The sequence below is a fragment of the Pseudorca crassidens genome, chromosome 1, assembly GCF_039906515.1.
Source record: "Pseudorca crassidens isolate mPseCra1 chromosome 1, mPseCra1.hap1, whole genome shotgun sequence".
Taxonomy (NCBI): domain Eukaryota; kingdom Metazoa; phylum Chordata; class Mammalia; order Artiodactyla; family Delphinidae; genus Pseudorca; species Pseudorca crassidens.
This window is the reverse complement of record NC_090296.1, coordinates 34,499,211-34,526,058: the sequence shown is the minus strand read 5'-3', so window position 1 is coordinate 34,526,058 and position 26,848 is coordinate 34,499,211. Positions and strand designations below refer to the sequence as shown.

The following is a 26,848-nucleotide window of genomic DNA, read 5'->3' as shown; positions in this document are numbered from 1 at the left end:
GCATATGATCTTTTTGTAAAGCCGGGTTAGCACCGCTGTCCTCCTGATCTCTTAAACATTGCAATTTTTGTAAACTTTTCCATGTGCCTCCAGCGTCTCCAATTTGTGAACGAGTCTCACTATATTTATCCCTATTGTGTACTTCCACGTTTGTTTTGCAGTGTAATAACACTTGACAGTTATAAATTTTTCCATATGCTCCATCTTGTAGAGATAAACAATATGTGTGCTGTACATTCCCCTCAGCTTTGAAGGCTTACTTTTTGAAATAAACAATTCCATAGGATATTATGCTCAGTTTTGGAAAGTAATTTACACATACTTTCCATGAAAGGGAAGGCAGTGAATTTTCACCCTTTTAATGTGAAAATTTACCCTTTCAGTGTGAAACTGGTTAATTGAACTTTTCTAAAGGATTGAGAGCTACTTAACTGCTTTTAGGTTTTCAAAGATTTACCAGGCAATGCAGAGCTGTTTTTGAAAGTCTTTAAAAGTGCTAGTTAACATCATAAATGACCATTTCGTGGAATAAGTTCTCTCATTCTCTCACTGGTTTACTTTGGCTATAGGGATTAGTGAAATGGCTTTGGATTTCCTTAACATTTTCCCTTTTATCTTTACAAATTGAAAAGTTAGTATTGCCATGTAATGATGGCATCTAAAGCATTTATATTGTGGTTGCTTTTTTGTCTATGGAAAGAATCCTTATGATTCACTTATAAGGAGCTATTTCTTTTACTTTCTGTTCCCTTAGGAAATCAAGTCTTTCTGACCAGTTTTATATGTGGAAATTGATGCAAACATCTTTATGCTTAACTCCATGTCCTTTTTTACCCAAACAAATATCTTCTGCCTACATTTCTTTCCCCCAAGATGCAAAGGTGCTTTTATTACTTGATTTCCTAAAGGCTCTGGGTGTATAAATGTTTCATATGTTTTCTGTTGTTAACTACAAACTTGACTACATAAAAGATACAAATTGCAGTATTGCAATTTTTATTTATTTTGTTGCTGTTGTTGTTGTCTCTTTAACACACAAGATTCATCATCTTTCTCCAAGAGATTTTTAACTTGGAAAACTGAAAAGTTGTTTGTAAACCTGGTGGGATAGCAACAATGTGTGGGATGTGATTTGAGACCAGTGGTGTGCAGGATCCAGCCCCTACCAGCTCTCCTGACAACAAACTATTAAATTTTCAGAAATTTTCTGAGCTGGTTATCAGTAAAAATTAAACTATATAAACTTATCATTAAAATAAATTATATTAAAAACAAAAAATAAGTACTCAAAACTCATCACTTCATAATTATTTTTACTACATTTTACTGTTATCAATGCTCTTGAAGTCATTTGTGCCTATTTTATCTGCATTGGAAATACTGTATAATGGTGTATACTACTGAACACTTTTTCCAGCCCTGTGTTCACTGACGTCATGTTGGTAACTTGAAATCAGCCACAAAAGAGGTACTAACCCCATGGAAATTGGCAAACACAACAAATCAGGACTTGATTTATTGTTTTGTTAATTGTCTAGACTTAAGAAAGCGATAAAGCGTTAATAATGTAGATTAAACTTGAAAGTGTGTCATGTCTATAGCCACTATATTTTGAATAGCACAAAAAACTTGAGAAAATATTTTTCCAGTATTTGAAGCTATTATCTGATTCAGCAAAGAAGTGGTTCACTCCATGGAGAAATGAATGAGTGAAGTTCTGATGTATGTCTGTTTTCATGTTCCTTTTTCTCATTAACTTGAACAAAACCGTCAACCAACTAAGCAGAATTGTAAGAATGATATATTGCTCCAAGTATACCAGACATCAGATGCTAAATACATCAGGAAACCTTTTATAGTTCTCTTCTGAAAACCATGCTACTCACAAACATGCTGCGTCTTTTCCAACTCATCTGTGACTTTTCCTCTCTTTGCTCTAAAGGTTATTGTTAAAGGCTATGACACATTCATTTGTTCAGTCATCCACACCCATCCCTGTGACCACAAATTACCTTCGAATGGTGTTACAAAAAGTCTGTGGGAAAAGAGAAACATCTTAGTACTGGATTTATGAAATCATAGCTTTCCTTCCTTGGAGACATAATTCTGTTATTTAACCCACTGTTGGGAGGTTGTTTAGATTTACATATCAGGGGGAAATGGCTTTACCCAACAGAATTTGTTTTCCTAAGCCTTAGGGATAGTCTGATGATCCATGATAGCATATGCAATTCACACAAGTAAATGTGGGTAAGAATATCATATGGTTAAAGTTCAGTTTCTAAGCCTTGAGTGACCAGGTTTTGAAATACATTCAGAACTCTATTACACACCTGCTCCTTATGATGGGGTAATCTGGTCAAGCCCCTGCCTTCAGAAACTTAGTAACCCTATTTTAATTGATGTTTCAGCTTTAGTCAGTTGAGTATCACCCTCATCATTTTTGTCATATCCATGTATCTCTTGTACCTTTATTTACTTAGTAATTTTTAAAATTGACTTTTTCCTTTTAACATAGCTTTATCCTAGGTGACATTACCCATGATCTTGAGTTTAAGGTAATTATCTTGAGTTTAAAGTTATTTTTTTCTAATACTTATTAAAATATTGCCTAACAATTACAATTTTTAAAAGTTTGTCCTTGTACCACCAATGGTATGTGTACCACACTTTGGGAAATGTTATGCTTCTGGTGGTAATAACTAAGCATTAGGTCAAATAGTTTTGTTTATTCCTCATGTCAACTTTATGAGGCAGGCATTGCTATCTCTATTTAGTAAGTGCGGAAACTGAGAAATTAGAGATGTTAACTAACTTGTCCAGAGTCATGAGTTGAGCCAAAATTTACTTGACCAAGATCCATACTAACCCTTGCTACTCACAGTATGATTTGTAGACCAGCAGTATCAGCATCACCTGGGAGCTTGTTGGAAACGCAAAAGCTCTGGCCCGGCTCCAGACCTAATTGATCAGCATCTGAAGTTTAACGAGATTCCCAGGTGATTCTCATGGACATTAAGCTGTGAGAAGCCTTGATCCAGACTCCTGTGCGGTCTGCCTACTGTAAGAGAAGAAGATGGATCCTTCGGCCATTGATTTGGCTGGTCTCCTTATCTCTCTGCGGTACTGTGTCCTTCATGCCCTGCTGCTCTGAGATACAACTGGTTTTTGAGAAACTTGGTTATCGATGGGAAGGTAGGAGATAGTATTCTTAATCATTTTGGTTATTTTTCTCTCTTAAAGTCATCTTTTGTTTGCTTTCCTTTTTTCCTTAATTGAGGTATCAAGGCTAGGCTGAGAGCTCAACATTTTCACTCTTTTCTCTCCTGGTTTCCTTCCCCAGAATCCCCAGATCAAGTTCTTGCCCTTTGAAATGGCCTGGTCGTTTTTTTCCTGCCTACCCCAAACCTGCCTAGGCCCTGAGAACCGTCTGCACAGCTACAACTAATTTTCAATTATTCTTGGATGGTTGTAATAGTATGTATACCATCCTGACTCTTGGCTTCTTTCCTTCTGCCTGCTGCTCTCTGCCACTTAGCTATTTTATTGCTTGCTTTTCTTTGCAGTAAGCTGTGCTTACCTCTGCACTTGTGAAGCCTCTGTCTCCATTCTGCCATGCATCTCACTCTTGCCGTTGCTCTCACAATTGGAAGTTTTAATACAAGCAACAGCCTCAGGAGACCCTATTAAGACAATCTTCTGGAAGTGGTCAAAGTGTTGGGAATTTGATGGTTGGTTCTGGGAACATCAGGAATGGCTGTGACTGATGAGCATAACTGGCTATAAATTTTGAAGTATTCCAGTGTGTCATCAGTATTTCATCAGCTTATTGTCTTTGTGTTTTTTTTCATAGAATTTCCCTGTGAATCCTATGCCTGGAGGAGTCTGCAGGGTTTCTAGACACCACACCCAGTTTGTACAGTAACAGGCCTTCTGTCTTGGTATTTATGTAGTTGCTTATTCAGCCTCCAAGATGACTAGTTAATTGAGATGAGTAGAAGTTGGATCTATCATGAGATCACACCTTGCCTTCTTGTTCACTGGTGGCCAGATACACGTCACAATAATATTTCATTTTCTTAACTTTGATACTGTTAAAAGGGAGTCGACTCATTTGAATTATAAGAGGCACTGAAAGAAAACTGTACTATTCGTTACATATTGTAAAGCGAGAAACAAAGAGGAATAGTTGTTTCTTACTGTAGTAATTTCAGACTCTGAAAGATTTGTTTATCAGATAGACACACCTATCCCAACCCAGATTTTTTTTAATGCTCTTCAGCTTTGTAGTCATTTAGACTTGAGGTTTTTTCGGTTTTTTTTTTTTCTCCTTTCTGGCACATTTTTTGGGTATACACCCTTCTTCCTTCCCCTTTGTCATTTTCTTATTTCCTTGAGAAAAGGAGAGTCCCTCTTAGAGTGTAGAGTAAACATTTCTTTGTGAAGTGTGACTTATTTAAGCTTCAGGGGTTGTCAGTGTATACACAATAGAGAAGGTAATGGAAGCTCCCAGGCATGCCAAGTCAGCACTTTGTACGTGTGAAGGCCAAAGAGCACGTTAAGCAGGCTGAAAAAATTTTAACAAGTCAGAACATTTTACAATTTCCATATTTATCAAACATGTCAGGGGATGGGATCACAAAGCCTTCCAGGGATTAACTGCCTCTAGGACTTGAACTGTTTTATTAAGATGGAGGAAGCCAAGTTCTCAACACCCCATGATTTGCTCTAATAACCACAAGAGTTAGAATGTAGGTGATCCTTGCTGAATGAAAGGTAATCCTGAGGCTAAAATGCTCCTTGAATGGGGAAAAAAAAATCTCTCAACAGATGAACTGTGTGTAAATCTATCTGACAGACCTTTGGAGTTTGAAGTTTATTTACCTAGAGCTTCAGTTTTATTAATTCTCCGGTTGGTGGTTCTTGACCTTTGACACTTAAGGGCTTAGAATATGAAGCCTAAGTAGATGTTCGGAAACATGCAGACATTCTCAAAGAGGGGTGGCCATTGGGTTTTTGGGGTTGGCGAAGCATCCTAGAGTTACTATTTGTTTTCAAATGTTTGGGGCTTGGCAGATCCTAAGATGCCTTTGCCAAGCATTTTCCTTTGAATTTTAGTACAGGAATATCCTGGGTGGAATTTAATTGCTTTATTGGTGATTCATTTGCATTATACCGATCAGAATGCTGTTTTGGAAAAGATACTTGATGACTCACAAATATTAGGAGCTTTACAGACAGCTTTTTTAGTACCAGCATTTTCTTAGATGAGGATAGAAATGGAATTCAAGCTCCAAATATTTTCAGTAAGATTTGGAACTTGGAATCTTTAAGTAGTGGTTTCTAAATTTGTTTATCACTTTTTCCACAAAAGCAAACCAGACTGCTTCCCTGGCTTGATCTGCAAATCTTTAGAAAACTTGCAGACCTGATCTGCAACCTTGCGCCAACTCTTAATTTGAAAATTAATGTTAAAGAAAAAAAAAGGTTTCCAACAAATAGGTAGAGAGAGCAACCCTCTTCTGGAGAAGTAAACTGGAATTAAAACAACGACCCAAGGAGACTTAAGCATAGGGTAGATTTTGGGTTCTAAAGCCAAATTACCAGGAATGACAAAACCCCTGGGGAGGACTAAAGTTATATAAGGTGCCATGAGCTAGCTTTTCCATTACAGTTTGTAGAAAAGCTTGTAAAACAAGGAAGCAAGCTGAGACTTTACAAATGAGGACTAAGCCATAAACTTTTTAAAGAACAGAGAAAGGACATGGCTAAATGGCACTGAACTTCTTACTGCCCATTGGGTTGCAGCAAAGCATGATGATAAAAACAAGCTTCTTCTTGTCTATCGCCAGCTTCCTATCTTTTATAATTAGCCCAGAAACAGCAGTGCCAGCAACTTGAATGACTACTCACTGTCTCCTTGAGAAAACAGCAATGCAAATAATCATCTAACAGGAGAAGGAAAAAGCATTTCAAACAAATTGATGTGGATGTCTTCACGTTCAAATTATTTTAAAACTAACTGGTAGGAAATGTCGGGAAATTTTAGTTATGAATTCTGCTAACCGGTGTTAGGAGAGGACAGAATCATATAGACTCTTTTATTTGCTTCAGATAGTGGGGTGCAGGAGGCATGGACGTGTGGTTGAGCTAGTGTTGATGAGTTTCTTCTCTCCCTTAATCCATATGTTCTTCTAACTGCTTAAAATGCCAAAGAAGCAGGAAGATCTGTTTTGAATCCTTGACTTTATCCTGGTACTGGTTTAACTGGTGAGATTATTAGGTGGTCTATAGAGAACCACACTGATGTAGGTCTAAAATTTTTTATTTGGGCCAACTTTAAGTAATTGTAAGTGTTCCTTTCAGTGTAAGTAAAAAGTCATGTTTTTCTTCTTAAACTTTGGTCCCGATGACCTTAAAACAGACAATTTGCTGAAGACGACCTTTTCCTTTTTCTTTTTTTCTCTTCTCTTTCTCTACCTTTCTTTTCTTGTTCCTCCTTCTTACCCTTTCTTACTGGTTATAATCTAATTAGTGGGTGCTTATTAATGACCAGCGGGAACATTGTGACATTTTACTTTTTGCCCACTTGCAGTCTGTTCTAGCAGGGAGGATTTGTGTGAAATTGAGAGGAAAAGATGGATCCCACCCATTCGATGCTATTACTGTTTAGAAAATGGAAATGATTTGTTGCATTGTTGAGAGCATACCTTATATTTGGACAATAGAGAATATAAGTAAACATTTTAAGGGCAGCTCTTGCTTTATACTTCTTATCTGCAACAGTACCTTTTACATAGTAGAGGCTGAATACTAAATAGTTACTGATTTTAATTCTGTTAATTTTTGAGTATGAGGGAAGATAAATTAATTCTGTATCTTAATATGTTATGCAGGAGTGGTAAACAATATTTTCTGCCAAAAATCCATTAACCATAGGAAACAAAAACCAATGAGGATCATATAAGTAAGAAGTAATTTAGTTTTTACAAGTTTAATTTTTTTAGAGAGAAGAATAAAATGTTCTGCAGTCTGCATTTGAAATTAAAATCAAGAAGCAAAGCGTTCTCATGAATAAGTATGTGAAACAATAATGTGAAAATACCTTACCTCTGTATTTACTACTGTTCTACAGTAGGTATTATTTAATGACTGGAGGACAAGCCAGGGTGTAATATGGGATAGGAGAAAAGAGAGCATCTTATTTAGCCTAGACTGCTATGGTAAAATACCACAGACCAGGTGGTTTAAACAACAGATACTTATTTCTCATATTTCTGGAGGCTGGGAAGTCCAAGGTCAAGGTACCTGCAGATTCAGTTCTTGGTGAGCGCTCTCTTCCTAGCTTGTAGACAGCTGCCTTCCTGCTCTGTATTCATCTGGCCTTTCCTCGGTGCTTGTGTGTGGAGAGAGAGTAGGACCTCTGTGGCCCTCTTCTTATAAGGGCACTAATCCCATCACGAAGATCCCACCTTCGTAGCTTAATCTAACCTAATTACCTCCCAAAGACCCCACCTCCAAATACCATCACATGGGGGGAGTAGGGCTTCAACATATGAATTTTGGGGGGAATACATTCAACCTGTAGTAGAGAGCAAGATATGCAAGCTGTCATGAATGACGATTTACCTGCTTAAAAAAGAAAAGCTTTATAGATTTGTTCAGGGTTTAAAATGATTAGATTTTTAAAATTTAAACTATTTTCTCAATTCTTCTCAGTTTTATCTTCTTAGATTTAGTAGCAGCACTACTGGAAACCCTGGCTTCCTCCTCTGGAAATTGCAGAATACTGTATTTCATTGTAGAAAAAAAGGTTCTGTGGAAGAGCTTGTACATCTTGTAGCCATTTGGAATATTGCTTCTAAAAAACGTTTAAAGCCATCTATAAACTTTGTGGTTTTCAGTATAAAATGTGATTAATTATTGATACTTCTCTACAAACCATATAGAATTATGCTGTGGTCCAATTTAAGCTCATTAGATGAAAGATCTTCCATTTTAGTATAGTGTTTATAATATATAAGATATAGGATAATAGGATTCTAGGGATTTTTAAATTCTAATATCTCCTGTGTTTTTACCATATTAAGAGGCCATTTCACATCATGTATTCACTATAGGAGGCTTTTACTATATAATATGTCATGTATCTGCATAAATAAGATTTCTATTTAGAAGTAAGCTTCTTCAGAGCCCATTTTTATTTATTTATTTATTTATTGGTGTTTATCATTCCAGTGCTTTTTATTTTTAAATTTTTTAAAATGTTTTTTTAACTTTATTTTTGGCTGTGTTGGGTCTTCGTTGCTGCACATGGGCTTTCTTCTAATTGTGGCGAGTGAGGGCTGCTCTTCATTGTGGTGCACAGGCTTCTCATTGCATTGACTTCTCTTGTTGTGGAGCATGGGCTCCAGGCGCAAGGGCTTCAGTAGTTGTGGCTCATGGGCTCTAGAGCACAAGCTCAGTAGTTGTGGCACACGGGCTTAGTTGCTCTGCGGCATGTAGGATCTTCCCGGACCAGGGCTCGAACCCGGGTCTCCTGCATTGGCAGATGGATTCGTTATTAACCACTGCACCACCAGGGAGGCCCCTATTTATCTTTCATGCATATAATTTTTTTTTTAACTGAATTATAGTTTGTTTACGAATGTTGTGTTAGTTTCGAGTGTACAGCAAAGTGACTCAGATATATATATATATATATATATTCTTTTTCAGATTCTTTTCCATTATAGGTAATTAAAGATATTGAATATAGTTCCCTACACTATACAGTAGGTCCTTGTTCATCTTTTTTACACATAGTGCATATAAAATTTTGATTCCTTAAGATCAGAAAGCAAACGAAAGAATAGCAGGTAGACAACTTTTAAAGAAGCAGAGGGAATAAGGAGAAGAAAAATAAAGTTTATGAGAAGAGTTTGGTTTTGTTAAGGGAGCCAAGGTATTCAACAGAGGGAGATGACAAGATTCTATCAGTATCTGCTTGCCAGAGGAAGTAAAACCCTCTCCCACTTCTATGCAAAATCCTGTTAATACTAGATATTTTCACATTATGATTATAAAAGAAATATGTGCCTGTTGTGAGAAATTTGAAAAGAATGTGAAAAATAAAGGAGGGTAACTGTAACACCAACCACCTGGAGATAATGACTTAACTTTTTTTCATGGTTGCATGACTTTATTAGTGCAATTTAGTTTTTCCACCTTTATTGAAATATAATTGACTTAATATAACATTGTGTTAAGTTTAAAGTGTACAGTGTAATGGTTTAATATATGTATATAGTATTGTGAAGTGATTACCATGATAAGGTTAGTTAATACATCCATCACCTCACGTAGTTAGTTTTTGTTTTGGTTTTTTTTGTGGTGAGAACTTTTTTTTTCTTTCTTTCTTTCTTTCTTTTTTTTTTTTTTTTTTTTTTTTTTGCGTTACGCGGGCCTCTCACTGTTGTGGCCTCTCCCGTTGCGGAGCACAGGCTCCGGACATGCAGGCCCAGCGGCCATAGCTCACGGGCCCAGCAGCTCCGCGGCATGTGGGATCTTCCCGGACCAGGGCACGAACCCGTGTCCCCTGCATCGGCAGGCAGACTCTCAACCACTGCGCCACCAGGGAAGCCCTTGTGATGAGAACTTTTAAGATCTATTCTCCTAACAACTTTCAAATATACAATACAGAATTGTTAACTATGGTCACTAGGCTGTACATTACATCTTCAGAACTTATTAATCTTAAAACTGGAAGTTGGTACCCTTTAACCGTATGCACACCCTCCACCCACCCAGACCCTGGCAGCCAGCAATCTGCTCTGTTTGTCTGAGTTCATTTTTTTTAGATTCCACATGTAAGTGTGATAATACAGAATTTGTCTTTCTCTATCTGACTTAACTCACCTAGTGTAATGCCCTCAAGGTCCATCCATGTTTCCATGTTGCTGTAAATGGCAGGATTTCCTTTTTTGTTTTCAATGGCTGAATAATATTCCATTGTGTGTGTGTATATGTTTGTGTGTGTATCACATTTTCTTTACCCATTCATTTGTTGATGGACACAGATTATTTCCGTATCTTGGCTATTGTAAATAATGCTGCAATGAACATTGTGGTGCAGCTATCTCTTTGAGATAGTGATTTCATTTCCTTTGGATATGTACCCTGAAGTAAAATTTCTGAATCATATGGCAGTTCTATTTTAATTTTTCAGGAACCTCCATACTGTTTTCCATAGTAGCTGCACTAATTTACATTCCTACCAACAGTGTAGTAAAGTTCCCTTTTCTTGAACCCTCTTACACTCTTGGTGGGAATGTAAATCGGTGCAGCCACTGTGGAAAGCAGTATGGAGGTTCCTCAATAAACTAAAAATAGAGTTGCCATATGATCCAGCAATCCCACTCCTGGGCATATACCCAGACAAAACTATAATTTGAAAAGATACACGCACCCCTATGTTCATAGCAGCACTGTTTACAATAGCCAAGACATGGAAGCAACCTAAATGTCCATCGACAGATGAATGGATAATGAAGATGTTGTACATATATACAATGGAATATTACTCAGCCATTAAAAAGAAAAAAATAATGCCATTTGCAGCAACATGGATGGACCTACGGATTATCATATTAAGTGAATTAAGTCAGAAAGAGAAAGACAAATACCATATGATGTCACTTACATTTGGAATCTAAAATACAGCACAAATGAACATATCTATGAAACAAAAACAGAGTCACAGATATAGAGAACAGACTTGTGGTTGCTAAGCAGGGGGTGGGGTAGGGAAGGATTGAGAGTTTGGGATTAGCAGATGCAAACTAGTATATATAGGATGGATAAACAACAAGGTCCTACTGTATAGCACAGGGAGCTATATTCAATATCCTGTGATAAACCTTAATGGAAAAGAATATGAAAAAGAATATATATGTATAACTGAGTCACTTTGTTGTAAAGCAGACATTAAATACAACATTGTAAATCAACTATACTTCAATAAAATTTTTAAAAAGTTCCCTTTTCTTCCATCCTCTTCGGCACTTGTTATCTCTTGTCTTTTCAGGCTCAGCGGCCATGGCTCACAGGCCTAGCCGCTCCGCAGCATGTGGGATCTTCCCAGACCGGGGCACAAACCCGTGTCCCCTGCATCGGCAGGCATACTCTCAACCACTGTGCCACCAGGGAAGCCCTCTCTTGTCTTTTTAATAGTAGCCATTCTAACAGGTGTGAGGTGATACCTCATTGTGGTTTTGATTTGCCTTTCCCTGATGATTAGTGATGTCGAGCATCTTTTCATATACTTGTTGGCCATTTGAATATCTTCTGTGGAAAATGTCTATTCAGATCCTTTGCCCATGTTGAATAAACACTGTCTTGGCCTGCTGTTGGTTTTGTTGACCACTGTTTTTTGTTCTCATTACAGTGTCCCAGGCACTGTATTAAGCATTTTACAAATATTATCTCCTTTCATCAACACTATGAGTATAGGTATTATTATGCCCTGAGGTTGTGTTTCAGGGAACGTCTATAAATGAGTCTGCTTCTTTAAGTGGGCTTCACTGTATGGAGAGAATGCAGAAAATAGGAAAGAAAGCTAGACATCATTTATCTGTTGTTTTCATTTTCTCCTTTTTCTTTCTCTTTCTCTGTGTCTGTTTCTTCTTGAGGTTTTATTTTGGAGGGAAGGAAAAGGAATTTTTTTCTTTTAAAGGATAAAATGTTTTTTAACTGAAGTCTTATCTGCTGTGTTCAGTGTGTGAACAAGTTCTAAATTGTGAAAAAGTCTTATCAGAAGAAAGGCTGCTTTGAAAATGATATGGCCATATTTGTTGGGTGTTCACTCCTCTAAAGCCTAGATGAAGTATACAGGGGAGTAACTGAATTTTATAATGTTTAGATAGCTACCTAGTGAGTAAGCATACTTTATGCATTTAATAGGAAGTTGAGATCAGCCTCCATAGAGCTTATAATGATAGAACTGAGTTAAGCAATCAGTAACTTGGACATTCTGTTAGCTGATTGAGCTGCTACTCTGACCCTGGGCCAGACCCCACTTACCTCTAAGGTGCCAGGACACATCAGAGTTCCTAGAGGTTGCACTGATGCTTGTTCCAGAATACTTCTGTGATTAAGTGCCCCTGTTCCTCTGCCAACACCCAAGGCTTATTCATCTTTCCTTCTCAGAGGCACTCCTTGCCCTCTCCTTCTCCTTTTGGATTCCAGACAACTCCAGATTTCCTGGGTCCAAGTGGTCTGTAGTTCCTAGAGCCCAAGATCTCCTTGGAATTGCTATTAAGACTTTGAGATTTTATAGCAAGAGTTTGCAAACAGTCCTTCCGAGTATCTCTTGGGTTTGCCCCTCTGTATCTATCACCATAGCCAAGAGAGTAATCCACCATAGCCAAGAGAGTAAACCAGATTTCTGGAATTCTGGTTTTCTTAAAAAATGGAGAAAATAATGTTAAAGTTTATATGGAAAAAGTAATGTGTGAAAAGAACCAATAAATTTGTGAAAAAGATAAGCTACTTACAATTTTTAAAATATAAATATATATTGAACATTTTTTTCTGTGCTGCTAAATTCTTCTACAACATGGCTTTTAACGGCTGCATAGTAGTGAACATATCAATTACTATCTTTTTTATTTTTATTTTTTGGCCGCACCGTTTGGCATACGAGATCTTAGTTCCCTGACCAGGGATCAAACCTGTGCCCCCTGCAGTGGAAGTGCGGAGTCTTAACTACTGGACCGCCAGGGAAGTCCCCTACTATCATTTAAATCGTTTTTAAGTTTAGGTTATTCCTTTGTTTTGAATATTTTTTTGCTATTATAAATACGTTGTGGGGAGTATCCTCTGGATAAATTCTTGTGAACGACCCTGGTTGTTTCTATGAAATAAAAACCTAGAAGTAAAATTGCTAGATGGATTTTCACATTTTTAAGGCCTTTGCCACAAGGGTGCCCATTATTGTGCTACTAACAATAGACTTTACTGATCTAATTCCCAGTGGACTCTTTGTTTACTAAAGAGACTGAACATTTTTTCACATTTGTCATTTATATTTGACAAGTATATTTTTCTTTTTTGACAACTGTTTTTAGGGGAACTACAAAGGGATCAACTCATTAGCTTTAAAAACCAAGAAAACTTACTTGAGGTTTAAGGCATTTTGAGATGTAAATGGTGCACGAACTGGTAGGCAAATTACAATCAAGCTACAGACTCCGACTTTTTTGAACATGACAGAAAGATCTGGTTTTTCTGCATTTCTCTCTGCTTCAGTCTGTATGGCAATTAGGACATTAACTATAACAGCTTGAGGAAATAAGAACACTGTGACATCTGGGGAATTCTATACCAGAAATCTCTTAAATTTTCTCCTTAGGTCCAACTTGGGTAACACCATCAGGTATATTTCTTCAGCTCCTGCTATTAATTAATTAGCAATAATAGTAATAATTAACATTTCATATATCCAACATAAACTGTGTGCCAGGCACTGTGCAGTGTACCTGAGATGGAATTTAAATATTTTGTTTCTTTTGACTGATGGGAAAATTTACCCTTAAGAGGGATTAACTAACTTGCCATCCAGTGAGAGGACAGAACTCTGCAGCTGGCCTCATTACCACTAACTAGAATCACTCCCCCCATTCAGTCTTTTCTGTCCTTACTCCTAACTCCTGCTTCATCACCTCTAGTCATTTCTAGATTTCTTTACTCTTTTTCTCTCTTGGTGTCTTCCTTTTCTCTGTCTCACTTCCCTGCCTTCCTGTCATATGGACACGTAACTGCCTTCTGCTTCTTTTTTTTCTGTGTCTTATCACCCATTAGTTTTATAGGTAGCCACATTTAATTTAACCTATCTATAAGCTTGATCTCCTTCTGTAGCAGAAGGGAGTGGTTCTACGGCCCATTCAGTAGGAAAGAATGTTTATTTGCCTTGTCACTTAATTGATGTGGGTGCTGCCATTTAAATGCTGATCGGTTTTCTAATAAAAGGTCCTAGTAGAATTAGGGAACTGGAGTTTTGCTTTTTATTTTAGATCTTTAGAATGTAGTTTTTGGGGAAAAAAAAGGTTACTTTCCCCTGAATGGCTCTGCACGGTTGAGTTATATGTATGAAAGAATGGGCTCTTGAAATGTATTTTGGAACATTAGGAGTATGATCAACTTATTAGGAATGCCTAGGCAAATTTTTGACATGAATAACTTGTCCACCTGTCTCTGCTTTGTTCTTTGGAATGAAAGAATGTATGAATCAAGCAGAATCTGTCTTTTTGAAATATCTTTATACCCTATCTCTGACTTCTATGTTTTTGGCTAACCAGAATGGTAGCATAGGACCCGGCATGAAGTAAGTGCTCAATAAATGTAAATTGCCTGGGTAAGTAATGGAATGAATGAGTTAATTATAGAGACCGAGAATGAGAAGATAGAATGGTTGTTCTAGAAGTGATTATTCCCCTCCAGGTAAAGCTTATTTAACTCTAGGCTGTACCATCAGAAGTTCTTGTATACCAAAGTTGAACCTTTCTGATCAAGAAGAAAGAACCTGTTGGATTCTTAAAAAGCACCTTTCATTCCTAATTTCCTTAAATACCTGAATCTATTATCTTGAGTAACTCTAATTAGGGTCCCTAGATCCCTCAGATTGTCTTAAATCCTTAGTTTTCTCCAAGAGTTCACTGTATCTGAGAAATACTGTAATGTAATCTGTTGGTAAGTGTTGATCTTACTTTACTCTGAGATCAGATTGATGTGTGTGTGCTGTGTGTGATATCAGTATTTAGGCGGTAGATTGTTCACATACACATATATCAAAAGCAGGACAAATGTTTTTTATAGAGTAGAAACTATAGTTCTTCCTTTCAGTGATCCATTCTTCTGTGTGTCTGATGTATTTGTAATCATGGGGGAAGGGTGTAGAAATTTGATTCCTAATGAGGTTCCAAGCTCTGTTCCGTCTTTCTAACTTGAATTTAGAGTTTGTGTGTGTGTGTGTGTGTGGTGCGCAGGCCTCTCACTGTCGTGGCCTCTCCCGTCACGGAGCACAGGCTCCGACGCGCAGGCTCAGCAGCCATGGCCCACGGGCCCAGCCACCCCGTGGCATGTGGGATCTTCCCAGACCAGGGCACGAACCCGTGTCCCCTGCATCGGCAGGTGGACTCTCAACCACTGCGCCACCAGGGAAACCTGAATTTAGAGTTTTATAACTTAAAGGTGAGGTTCATCTGTTGAGCAAATATTAATTGGATACCAGCTCTGTACCAGGTTCTAGGCATTAAGGTTAAAACAGTGAATAGGACTAACTTTTTAACTTTTTATTTCGACATATTTCAGTAAAATTGGAAAAATATTACAAAGAATTCTAGAATAATACCCTTCACTTAAATTTTCCAAATGTTAACATTTACCACAGTTGCTTTACACACACACACACACACACACACACACACACATCTTTATATTTCTGAACCATTTTGGAACTGAAGACATGATGTCTCTTTATCCTTAAATGCTTCCATATATATTCCTTAAAAAAAGGACAATCTCTTATATAACCATGGTACAGTTATTAAAAGCAGGAAATAAACATTGATATATTACATTATCTAGTCTATAGACTTTATTCAGATTCTTCCAGTTGTTTCAATAATAGCCTTTATAGCAAATTAAAATCCCTGGTAATGTGTTGCCTTCAGTTGCCATGTGTCTTAATCTCCTTTACTCTTGGGCACTTTATTAGTCATCCTTGTCTTCCACTACATTAACATATTTGATAAGTACAGGCCTGTTATTTTATTAAAAGTGTATCATTTTGAGATTGTCTAATGATTCCTTATGGTTAGATTCAGATTATGCATTTTGGGCAGTAGTACCACAGAAATGACATTTTGTCCTTATCTAATCCTATGAAAAACTATGAGTTCATAGGGATAACTTCAATTCCAATTCAGTATCGCAGAGTTCATTTTATTATTCCTCCTTTCTGTATTTTTAGCTCCCTTCTTTGACAGTGAGAAATTGGATCCATTATCTTCAATATATTTACTTATTTACTCAATCCTAGAATACAAAGAAAGCAGTTTCAGAATTACTAGCCCATATGTCCACAAAAAGGAACCCTACTAACTGTATACAGTATTTTAGAGTGCTTTGCTTTTAGCCTAATAAATATTGTTGTATTTATTATAGTGCAAATAACTGTGTTCAAAAGTTACTTGGATTAGTTTTCCATTCTGTGTCCCCCTGCATTCCTCCATCAAGTGTGGTTGTATTATTCATTTGAAATACAAGTTCGGTTCACTTATTTTGTTTATATTTCATTTTTGAGTCTTCTGTCATTCTTATTATTTATGTGTGCATGTGTAAAACATCAACATGTTTCCAAAACTCAGAACTGTACAAAAAGGTATACTCAGAGAAACATCACCTCCAATTCCTTCTATGTCATTTCCATTCTGCATCTTTTCTACCCACCCATATGTAAGTATCTAATCTCTCTCATTTCTTGTTCATTCTTCTGGTGTTTCTTTTTGCAGATATGTAGATATTTGAACAGATACTTCTATATTTCTTGTTTCCTCTTCTTTCTTACACAAAAATGTAGCATACCATAGATACTCTTATGTATTTTTTTCTTAATAATATATCCTTATATCATTCCATATCAGATCAAAGAGATTTTCCTCATTCTTTTTTTTTCCAACTGCATAATGCTCCATTGTGTCAATATACCACAAGATGACATTTTTGAACCAACCTTTAATTGTACTGAGGGAACATTTTCCTCTTTAAGTTTTAATCAGTTTGGAGAGCTAGTTAGGTCATGGTGGTAGTAATATGTTGTAATAATTTCCCCAAACTCAACAGGTTAGGAATAAACTAACATTCCTAACAAGTGAAAAGAACTTATCTAAATATGTAATAATTTTGGGCCTTAGTTTCTACATCTATAAATATGAAGGCATTGGTCTAGATGATCACTCTTGTCCTTTCCATCTTGAATATATTGATTTTGTATCCTGCAACTTTCTTTTTAACATCTTTACTGGAGTATAATTGCTTTACAATGGTGTGTTAGTTTCTGCTTTATAACAAAGTGAATCAGCTATACATATACATATATCCCCATATCTCCTCCCTCTTACATCTCCCTCCCACCCCTCTAGGTGGTCACAAAGCACTGAGCTGATCTCCCTGTGCTATGCAGCTGCTTCCCACTAGCTCTCTATTTTACATTTGATAGTATATATAAGTCCACGCCACTCTCTTACTTTGTCCCAGCTTACCGTTCCCCCTCCCCGTGTCCTCAAGTCCATTCTCTACGTCTGCGTCTTTATTCCTGTCCTGCCCCTAGGTCTTCAGAACCATATATATATTTTTTTAGATTCCATATATATGTGTTAGCATATGGTATTTGTTTTTCTCTTTCTGACTTACTTCACTCTGTATTGACAGATTCTAGGTCCATCCACCTCACTACAAATAACTCAATTTCATTTCTTTTTATGGCTAAGTAATATTCCATTGTATATATGTGCCACATCTTCTTTACCCATTCATCTGTCGATGGACACTTAGGTTGCTTCCATGTCCTGGCTATTGTAAACAGAGCTGCAATGAACATTGTGGCACATGACTCTTTTTTTTTAAATTAATTTATTAATTTATTATTTGGTTTTTTTTGGCTGCATTGGGTCTTTGTTGCTGCGCATGGCTTTCTCTAGTTGCGGCGAGTGGGGGCTACTCTTCGTTGTGGTGCGTGGGCTTCTCATTGTGGTGGCTTCTCTTGTTGTGGAGCATGGGCTCTAGGCACACAGGCTTCAGTAGTTGTGGCACGTGGTCTTCAGTAGTTGTGGCTCACGGGCTCTACAGCACAGGCTCGGTAGTTGTGGCACACAGGCTTAGTTGCTCCACAGCATGTGGGATCTTCCTGGAGGGCTCGAACCTGTGTCCCCTGCATTGGCAGGTGGATTCTTAACCACTGTGCCACCAGGGTAGCCCCGGCACATGACTCTTTTTGAATTATGGTTTTTTCAGGGTATATGCCCAGTAGTGGGGTTGCTGGGTTGTATGGTAGTTCTATTTTTAGTTTTTTGAGGAACCTCCATACTGTTCTCCATAGTGACTGTATCAATTTACATTCCCACCGACAGTGCAAGAGGGTTCCCTTTTCTCCCCACCCTCTCCAGCATTTATTGTTTGTAGATTGTTTGATGATGGCCATTCTGACTGGTGTGAGGTGTGTATCCTGCAACTTTACTGAGTTTGTTGATTCAGTTCTAACAGTTTTTTGGTGGAGTGTTTAGGGTTTTCTATGTATAGTATCATGTCATCTGAAAATAGAGACAGTTTTATTCCTTTCCAGTTTGGATGCCTTTTATTTCTCTTTCTTGTCTAATTGCTCTGACTAGGACTTCTAGTACTATGTTTACTAGGAGTGACAAGAGTGGGCATCCTTGTCTTGTTCCTGATCTTAGAGGAAAAGCTTTCAGCTTTTTACCATTGGGTATGGTGTTAGCTGTGGGCTTGTTATACATAGCCTTTATATGTGGAGGTACCTTCACTCTCTACCCACTTTCTGGAGAGTTTTTGCCGTGAATGGATGTTAAATTTTGTGAAAAGCTTTTCCTGCATCTATTGAGATGCTCCTATGATTTTTATCCTTTATTTTGTTAATGTGGTCTATCACATAGATTGATTTGCGGACATTGAACCAACCATCCTTGCATCCCTGAAGTAAATTCCACTTGATCATGGTGTGTCATCCTTTTAATGTATTGTTGATTCAGTTTGCTAATATTTTGTTGAAGATTTTTTGCATATGGTTCATTAGGGATATTGGACTGTAATTTTCTTGTAAAGTGTCCTTGTCTGGTTTTGGTATTAGGGTAATGCTGGCCTTGTAAAATCACTTTGGAAGTGTTTTCTCCTTAATAAATCCCTTGGAGGATGAGTGATTATTGATTTATTTGTGTACTTATGTATGATTAGAGTATTTAAGAATTCTGATGTACTTGCTGATGTGCAGATAACAGTATTAGTGTATATCCTTTGCTACCTACATTAAGAGAGAAATCATTTATCATCAAAGGCAAAAATTCTCTTCTACAAATGATTCACAAAAGAGGTTAAAATAACAAATTGGACAACCTAGAAGAAATGGATAAATTCCTAGAAACACAACCTGCCATGAATCATGAAGAAATAGAAAATCTGAACAGACCAATTACTAGTAAGGAGATTGAATCTGTAATCAAAACCTCCCAACCAACAAAAGTCCAGGACCAGATGGCTTCACTACCTCATGGAATCTTACCATGTGAGATGGAGAGCAGTCATGTGATAAGAGCAGCCACAGATCAATTAGCAATGCTAGATATAGAAATCTTGGATATTTTAAAATATAAGATTATTTATATCTTTGCAAAAATATAAGAGAAAATATCACACAGACACACTTTCTGGATATTTATAATGTCTACTAGAATTTGGTTACAATATTATCATTTGCCAGTAGATGCCACTATCTGATATGATATCCTCTTAACAACCAGGATATTATATTCCTTACATTCCAGGCCTCAAATACTCTTAAAAAGTAGTTTCCTCCAATGTCTATTTTATAGATGGAAAGTCTATATTGCAAGTTTATAGAAAATGAAGGTCATTTCAATTGTCTTGAAACTTTTAATATTACGAAAGGTTTCCTTTTCTCCTCTTTCTGTTCTCCTTTCCTTTGTTTTTCTCTTCAGAGTTTACATTTTCCTTTTTTGAATGAAATTTCCTTTTGTTTATAGTGTTACTAACAAGTAAAGTGACACTTGACTTTGCTTTGTCTTGATATTGCTGTAGCAGAGCATGTGAGATTCCTTCAAGCTTCATTCCAAGGTTGGCTCTGATTTTGTCAGTTTCCAGCACATATATATATTTTTTGAAATAGGTATTGTATCTCAATTGAATATTTCCTAAGAAACAGGTATAGCACTAAAGAAAAGCTAGGAGAAAATATCAGTAAGTGTTGATGTGAACCTCAGTAGAGAATTCCCTAAGCGTAAGAGCAATGGAAGAAATAAAAGATTAATAGATTTGTGTTAAAATATTAATATTTTATTAATACAAAAAACTTAAATAGAAAAATAATAAAGTCGTATATTTCAAAGACATACTTAAAATTTAGTTATTTAGTTTTGTTTAAAGATAATGCCTAATGCTGTGTGTGATACGGGCACACTCATAGACCTCTGATTGGGGGTTTAAAATGGTAGAGCTTCTCTGGACTGTAACTTGGTGTCATAATATTAGGAATTTTGAAATTGTCCGTAAACTTCTTTTTTTTTTTAACATCAGGATTAATAGAAAATCTATCTTAAAGAAATAATCATATATATATAAATATTTATATATAAAGATATTTACTGCCTTATTATTTAAAATTAAAAATAGAAAACAATCCAAATATTTCACAGGGATTAAATATGTTGTGTATTTATACAATATTATATAGTATTATGAAGTCATTAAAATGTTTATAAAAATTTTAATGTTTTCACATTCTTATGTTATAGTGATAAATAAGACAGGAAAATAAACTACATACAACATGAGTTCATATATTTGAGAGAGAAGACTTGAAAGACATATACCAATGGGTTATGAGTGATTTTTATTTTATATTTTCTGTATTAAGAAAATTTTCTTAGAGATCGTGTGCAATTTTTATAATAATATAATGGATGTTATTTTCTAAAGACAGTTTCTTCCTTTGACCTGGTGAGATCAATCTATTGACTTGCAGTATACTCCAAAAGAATAATCAGAAATATAGAAAAGCATTCATTGTTATATTCATAATAGTGAAAATTTGAAAGCAACCTAATGTTTATGAGAGTTAAGGAGGATGATGTTTCAATTAGAGGAGAGGATATCATGTTTGCAAAGAATTTTTAATAATATGAGGAAACATAATTTAGGGGACATGTTACAAAATTATATATACAGTTGAGATCTCAAACCATGTTGATAATGCCTGAAATAAAGTATGGAAAGAATACAGAAAAGTGTTAGTGTTTCTGCTGAATGGATAGCATGATAAATACTTTAAAAATTCTTTTTGCTTTTCCTGCTTTTCTATTTTTCTAGAAAGAAATATATAGTGTTTTCACTTTTGTTTGTTTGTTTTGCTTTGTTTTGGCCTAAAACAACAGAAATTTATTTTCTCACAGTTCTGGAGCCCAGAATTTCAAAATCAGTGTGTTGGCAGGGTTGATTCCTTCTGGAAGCTCTGAGAGAAAATCAGCTCCATGGTTTGCTCCTAGCTTCTTGTGACAGCTGGTAGTCCTTGGCATTCCTTGGCTTGTAGCTTCATAACTCCAATCACAGCTGATCTCTGTCTTCACATGGCTTTCTCCCTGTCAAAAAGCTTTCTCCCTTTGCAATCCCAAATCCAAAATGATCTCATCTTAGATTCTTTTTTTTTTTTTGGAAGTATAATTGATTTACAATATTGTGTTAGTGTCAGGTGTCCAACAAAGTGATTCAGTTATATATATTTTTTCAGATTATTTTTCATTGTAGGTTATTATAAGATATTGAATATAGTTCCAGTGCTATACAGTAAATCCTTGTTGCTTATCTATTTTATGTATTGTAGTTTGTATCTGTTAATCTCATACTCCTAATTTATTCCCCCCTCTTCCCCTTTGGTAACCATAAGTTTGTTTTCTATGTGTGTACGTTATTTCTGTTTTGTATGCAGATTCATTTGTGTTATTTATAAGATTCCACATATAACTGATAGCATATAATATTTATCTTTCTCTGTCTGACTTCATTAAGTATAGTATTCTCTAGGTCCATTCATGTTGATGAAAATGGCAATATTTCATTCCTTTTTATGGCTGAGAAATAGTCCATTGTTTATGTATACCACATCCTTGTAAGCCAGTTGTCTGTTGATGGGCACTTGGGTTGTTTCTATGTCTTGGCTTTTGTAAATGGTGCTGCTGTGAACACTGGGGTACATGTATCTTTTCGAATTAGAGTTTTCATGTTTTCCGGGTGTATGCCCTGGAGTGGGATTGCTGGATCATATGGTAACTCTATTTTTAGTTTTTAAAGAAACCCCATACTGTTTTCCATAGTGGCTGCACCAATCTACATTCCCATCAACAGTGTAGGAGGGTACAGAGTTTTAATTAAGGGAAAAGCATTTAAAACAAGACTGATTATAATAAAGAATTCTGAGATCACATTTGATGTGAAACATGACATTAAGATTTTCAGATAATTAATTCTTCAAGCAGTGTATTGCATGTTCCTAAATAGAAACAAGACAGGAAAAAAAAATGGAAAAAGCATTAGACTGTTGCACAAAGGTGATTTAATATATTTTTCTCACATGGCAGAGCACACTCATTCACCAAACATTGTAAGAAAACCTTCTAGGTGCAGACCAAAGTACTGTGCACTCGGAGTATCTGAAAAGGCATGATCCCTGCCCTCAGGGATCTTAATATCTGATAGGGAAGATATAAGAGATGTTCACAAAGAACTGATAAAGCTAACACATTTAAGGTGACATAAAAGAATGATTAAGTATTCCTGAAGTTCAAAGGAAAAGGAAAAAAATCACTCTGAGAGGATCAGAAAAGATTGTGGAAAGGGTGGCATTTAGGTGGGCCCTTAGAGAACGGGTCTGATTTCAATAGTTAGAAATGAAAGGGAATGCATTCCAGGCAGAGGGAAGACATGATCAAAGAAACAGAGGTGAGAAAACGCAGAAGCAATTTTTAGATCAGTGAAAACTCTTTTTAAAATAACAACTTTTTATAACACTTAGTATTTACAATTTTGTGGTTTGCAGAGTTGCACAACCAACACCGATATCTAATTTTAGAATATTTTCTTCACCCCATGAAGAAACCCTGTACCCATTAGTAGTCATTCCCTACCTCCTGCCCCCACCCATTTCTCCCACTTTCCAGCCCCTGGCAACCACTAATCTATTTTCTGTCTGTATGGATTTGCTCATTCTGGATATTTCATATAAATGGAGTCATACAATATGTGACCTTTTTGTGGCTAGTCTCTTTCACTTAGCATAATGGTCATCCACGTTTTAATGTGTATCAGTGCGTTATTTCTTTTCATTGCCAAATAATATTACACTGTGTGGATATATCACATTTTATTTATTCATTCATCACTTGATAGACATTTGGGCTGTTTCCACTTTTTGGCTATTATGAACAATGCTGCTATGAATATTTGTTCACAAGTTTTGTATGGACGTGTTTTCAGTTCCCTTGGGTTTTTAGCTAGGTGTGGAATAGCTGGGTCATATGGTAACTCCTCGATTGTTGCAAGCCTTTTGGTTGATTTCCAGAGTTCTGGAGGAGTGGATTTTGACAATTTTGCTACCACTGGATGCCCCTGGTGATATGGAAGGAAATATTGAGGGAAATATTCGTTGTTTGAAATTGGGTTTATGTGTGTCAGTTTCCTTATCTCTAACTGGGATGATATTACTTCTGTATACAAGAAATGTTCTCTGGGCATAGAGGCACTTTTTCCATGCCTTTTCTTCACAGATGGAGGAGCCGAAAGTAGAGTTTTTTTAGTAGTCGCATCTCAGTAGCCATAGACAGAAATCAAGTATCTTATCCTGATAAGTATTTTATCAAGTGTCTTACCAACTACAGGTAAGAATGAATGACTAATATAATATTATACGTCAACTGTACTTCAGTTTTAAAGCATGAGTGAGCCGGAGAAGTTTAACCTGAAGGAGAGTGAATATAAAGGAGTAATAGGGCGTCTTTCTTCAAAAAGCTAAAAAATTGGCACATGGAAAGCAGAATAAATCCAATTTCTGTAGAAGGCAGAGTAGGACCAGTGGATCAAAGTTATAGGAATGCAGAGTTTTAGTTACTTCTAAAAAGGGACCTGACAATTAGAGCTGACTTTTTCTGTTCAAAAGTAGTTAGCATGAGCTACTTCTTAGGGGGCTGGCAGAGTAATTCCTGATTGGGAGAAAGTTTGAACTAACACATCTAAGGACCTTTCTTACTTGAAGAATGCATCTAATATTTTTCATGTGTTGCAGCAGATTCTTGCTTAAACAAACTTTAGTTCATTTCTAGTACTTATTACATGAAAGTAAAAATTTCCTTTAGGAATATAAGGGACCTCTCAGAGTTCAAGGAATATTTATACAGCTAGACCTCAGAAGAAAAGAGCTAAGATAGCTCTGAGAAACTCAGCTGAACCCTTGTTTTAATACTCTGCCGTGGACATGTTTAGCTTCCAATACCAGTTTATGTGCCTCTAATTTCATATTCTCAAATGAGACACTCTGATTGCCTTGGTTTGTGTTATGAGTCTACCCTTGATGCTATCAGCTATGGCCAAGGAGTAAGGGTCATGTAATAGAAGGTTAAAATGGTGGTAGTCCTGGGCTTCCTCCTCTGGATGACAGTTAATAGCTCTAAGAGGAAAGATGGAATAAGTTGTGGGCTAGACACTCCAAAAGCTATTTATTACATTTCCCAAAATGTCAGTGGTAGAAATAGGGCTAGGATTTGGACTGTTTAAGTCTATTTCAGACAAGTATTTATTATATAAATATTATATGCAAGGCACCATGCTAGGTGATGGACAGAATGTAGAAATACAAGATATGGTCCCTGCCATCAGTATTTATAATCACTCTGTGCAGTAGACTGTTTGTTATTTAATAGGTCATCTTGCTTAGGTTTCACTTTGGAAGGATTAACCTACTGATTATGTTGAAAAGCTCCGTATAAACTGAAAAATGGTTTCAAGTTGAATATTAAAACATTTGCTTTTTTCTAGATATGCACACATATAACATTTGTATAGGCCAATTCTAAAAGAGTTCAAAAACACAAACAAAACACCCAATTTCTTCACATCAAACAAACAAAAATATGAGTTGTATATCTTACATTGCTAGGAATATATCATAGTAACATGCGTGCCTACTCTTCTTCGTACATGAGGAGGAAGCTTACAAACGTCTTAAGTGTCTGTGAGCTACCCAGTACCTCAATATGCCACATATATAACATATACACATGATGTGCAGATATTATATGAAGGATTATGCATATTATTTCTAATCCTTATGTGCATTATTTTAAGGGTATGTACTTATTTCATTTGAATGACTAAGAATATTGTATCATTTCCTGTCTGTGTTTAAGCTGCATTTAGGTTTGCTGTGTGTGAAAGGTTATCACTTCTGTTTTACATTCAGCTCTTATTCTTTCTACCAGTGGGATAGTTTATCGACAGAAGATGATAAAGTAAAAATAACGCGACATATGTGTTAGATTCTCAGCATTAGCCTTTTTTTTTTCTTCCTAAATAAAGATTCTGAAGGTTTTCTAGGTGGAAAGTCACATTAAAACCTTATAAAGATAATTAGTAGCAGACCTAGCAAATTGTTTGGATGTTTCCTCAAGGATGAACTTTAGCTATAATGCAAAAGGTATTTGACTTCCACTTGAATAGGCCATTGGTTTTATCGAGACCCTATATTTAACTATATCTTGGTCTGTTTAAAATCCTGGATTTATTTTAAATGGCTATCCAAATTTTCATGGTACAAAGGAGTTAACATACTATACCTTCTTCTGGGAACCTGTGTCATCTTAGAACCTAACCAACTTTGCCATGGATGTTTCTCAGAGACTATTTTTTCTAAATAATCATTTTATCTTTTAGAGCCTAGTGTGCATTTTAAAAAGTTGTTTCCCATTGTTCATATATTGTTAACTCTCCACTCTGCCAGTATGATTTCAGGAAAGGAACACTTAAGAGCATATGTTCAGTTAAAGCTTCTGCAGATAAATTATTACTCGCTCTGCTTTTTAAGTTTCATGTGGTCTTGGCAAGTTATGCCTAAATTGTAGTCAAAATATGCGTAGAAACTTACGGTCCCATTGATTTTTATAATATTTGTGACTGTTTAAAAAAAATATACATCAATCCTACAGAGACCTTAAGTTCTACGTGATAGCAATGTTTAGCATTTACTTCTGCCTAAACTCCAATATGTTCAAGAAAGTGGAGGGTACCATAGCAGTATTTTCATTATTAGTTGTAGCATAGAATATTACTAGCAATGTAAGTACATATTTTAGAATTAGAATGAGCCTGCCTCCCTCAATGAAATCTAAATCTTTTAGTTGATTTTTATTTTGTCACTGCTGCACCCAGTGCTCTCTGAATATTTAGTCAAAGTGCATTAACAATATAAAAGACAAAAAGAAAAGTTTTTTTAACGTGTATATTTTTTTCTCATTGTCCATTACATTAGACTACATCTATGCCATCTATTTTAAAATGAATTTTATGCATCCCTTTCTGTTTCCAAAAAGATTTCGAGTATGTTTCTCACTCTCCCTCTCTCTCCATCTCCCCCACCTCTCTTTCACACAGACACACACACACACACACACACACACACACACACACCCCTCCTAGAAATCAAGGACCATGTCTTTTCTGTCTTTCTCCCGCTTCTTTTACACCTGGCTAAAATTATATTCTGTATGCATGAAAGTGATCCTTGTATATATTACCTTATGGTTATCAGGTAGTTCACAAGTTTCCTGAAGGACAGGTAGGAAAAACAAACGGGGTCCTTCTTTCGTAAGGAAAGATTAGAACATGGCATCAGGGGACTTAGCCTTAGTGTTCTTACTCAATCATTACTTCTGTAAACCTGTAACTTTTTTTTCTCCACATTGTTACTTTTCTGCTTCATGCCTGATTTTTCTATTTGCAAAATGAGAATAAAAACAGTTGC

The 26,848-nt window shown here is 36.2% G+C and overlaps 1 protein-coding gene and 1 long non-coding RNA gene across 7 annotated transcripts in view; one reads left to right on the top strand and one right to left on the bottom strand.

Annotated features, from left to right (window-relative positions):
- The window catches only part of LOC137221969 (uncharacterized), a 55,955-nt gene extending 52,218 nt beyond the window's left edge, over nt 1-3,737 (bottom strand). For all 3 annotated transcript variants that reach the window (XR_010942229.1, XR_010942228.1, XR_010942230.1), the window contains exons 1-2: nt 3,581-3,737; nt 2,883-3,061 (exon numbers count right to left, since the gene is read on the bottom strand). This is a non-coding gene — a long non-coding RNA (uncharacterized lncRNA). The remainder of the gene's footprint in view (nt 1-2,882; nt 3,062-3,580) is intronic.
- The window catches only part of RAD51B (RAD51 paralog B), a 692,465-nt gene that overhangs the window by 194,899 nt on the left and 470,718 nt on the right, over nt 1-26,848 (top strand). The window lies entirely within an intron of this gene.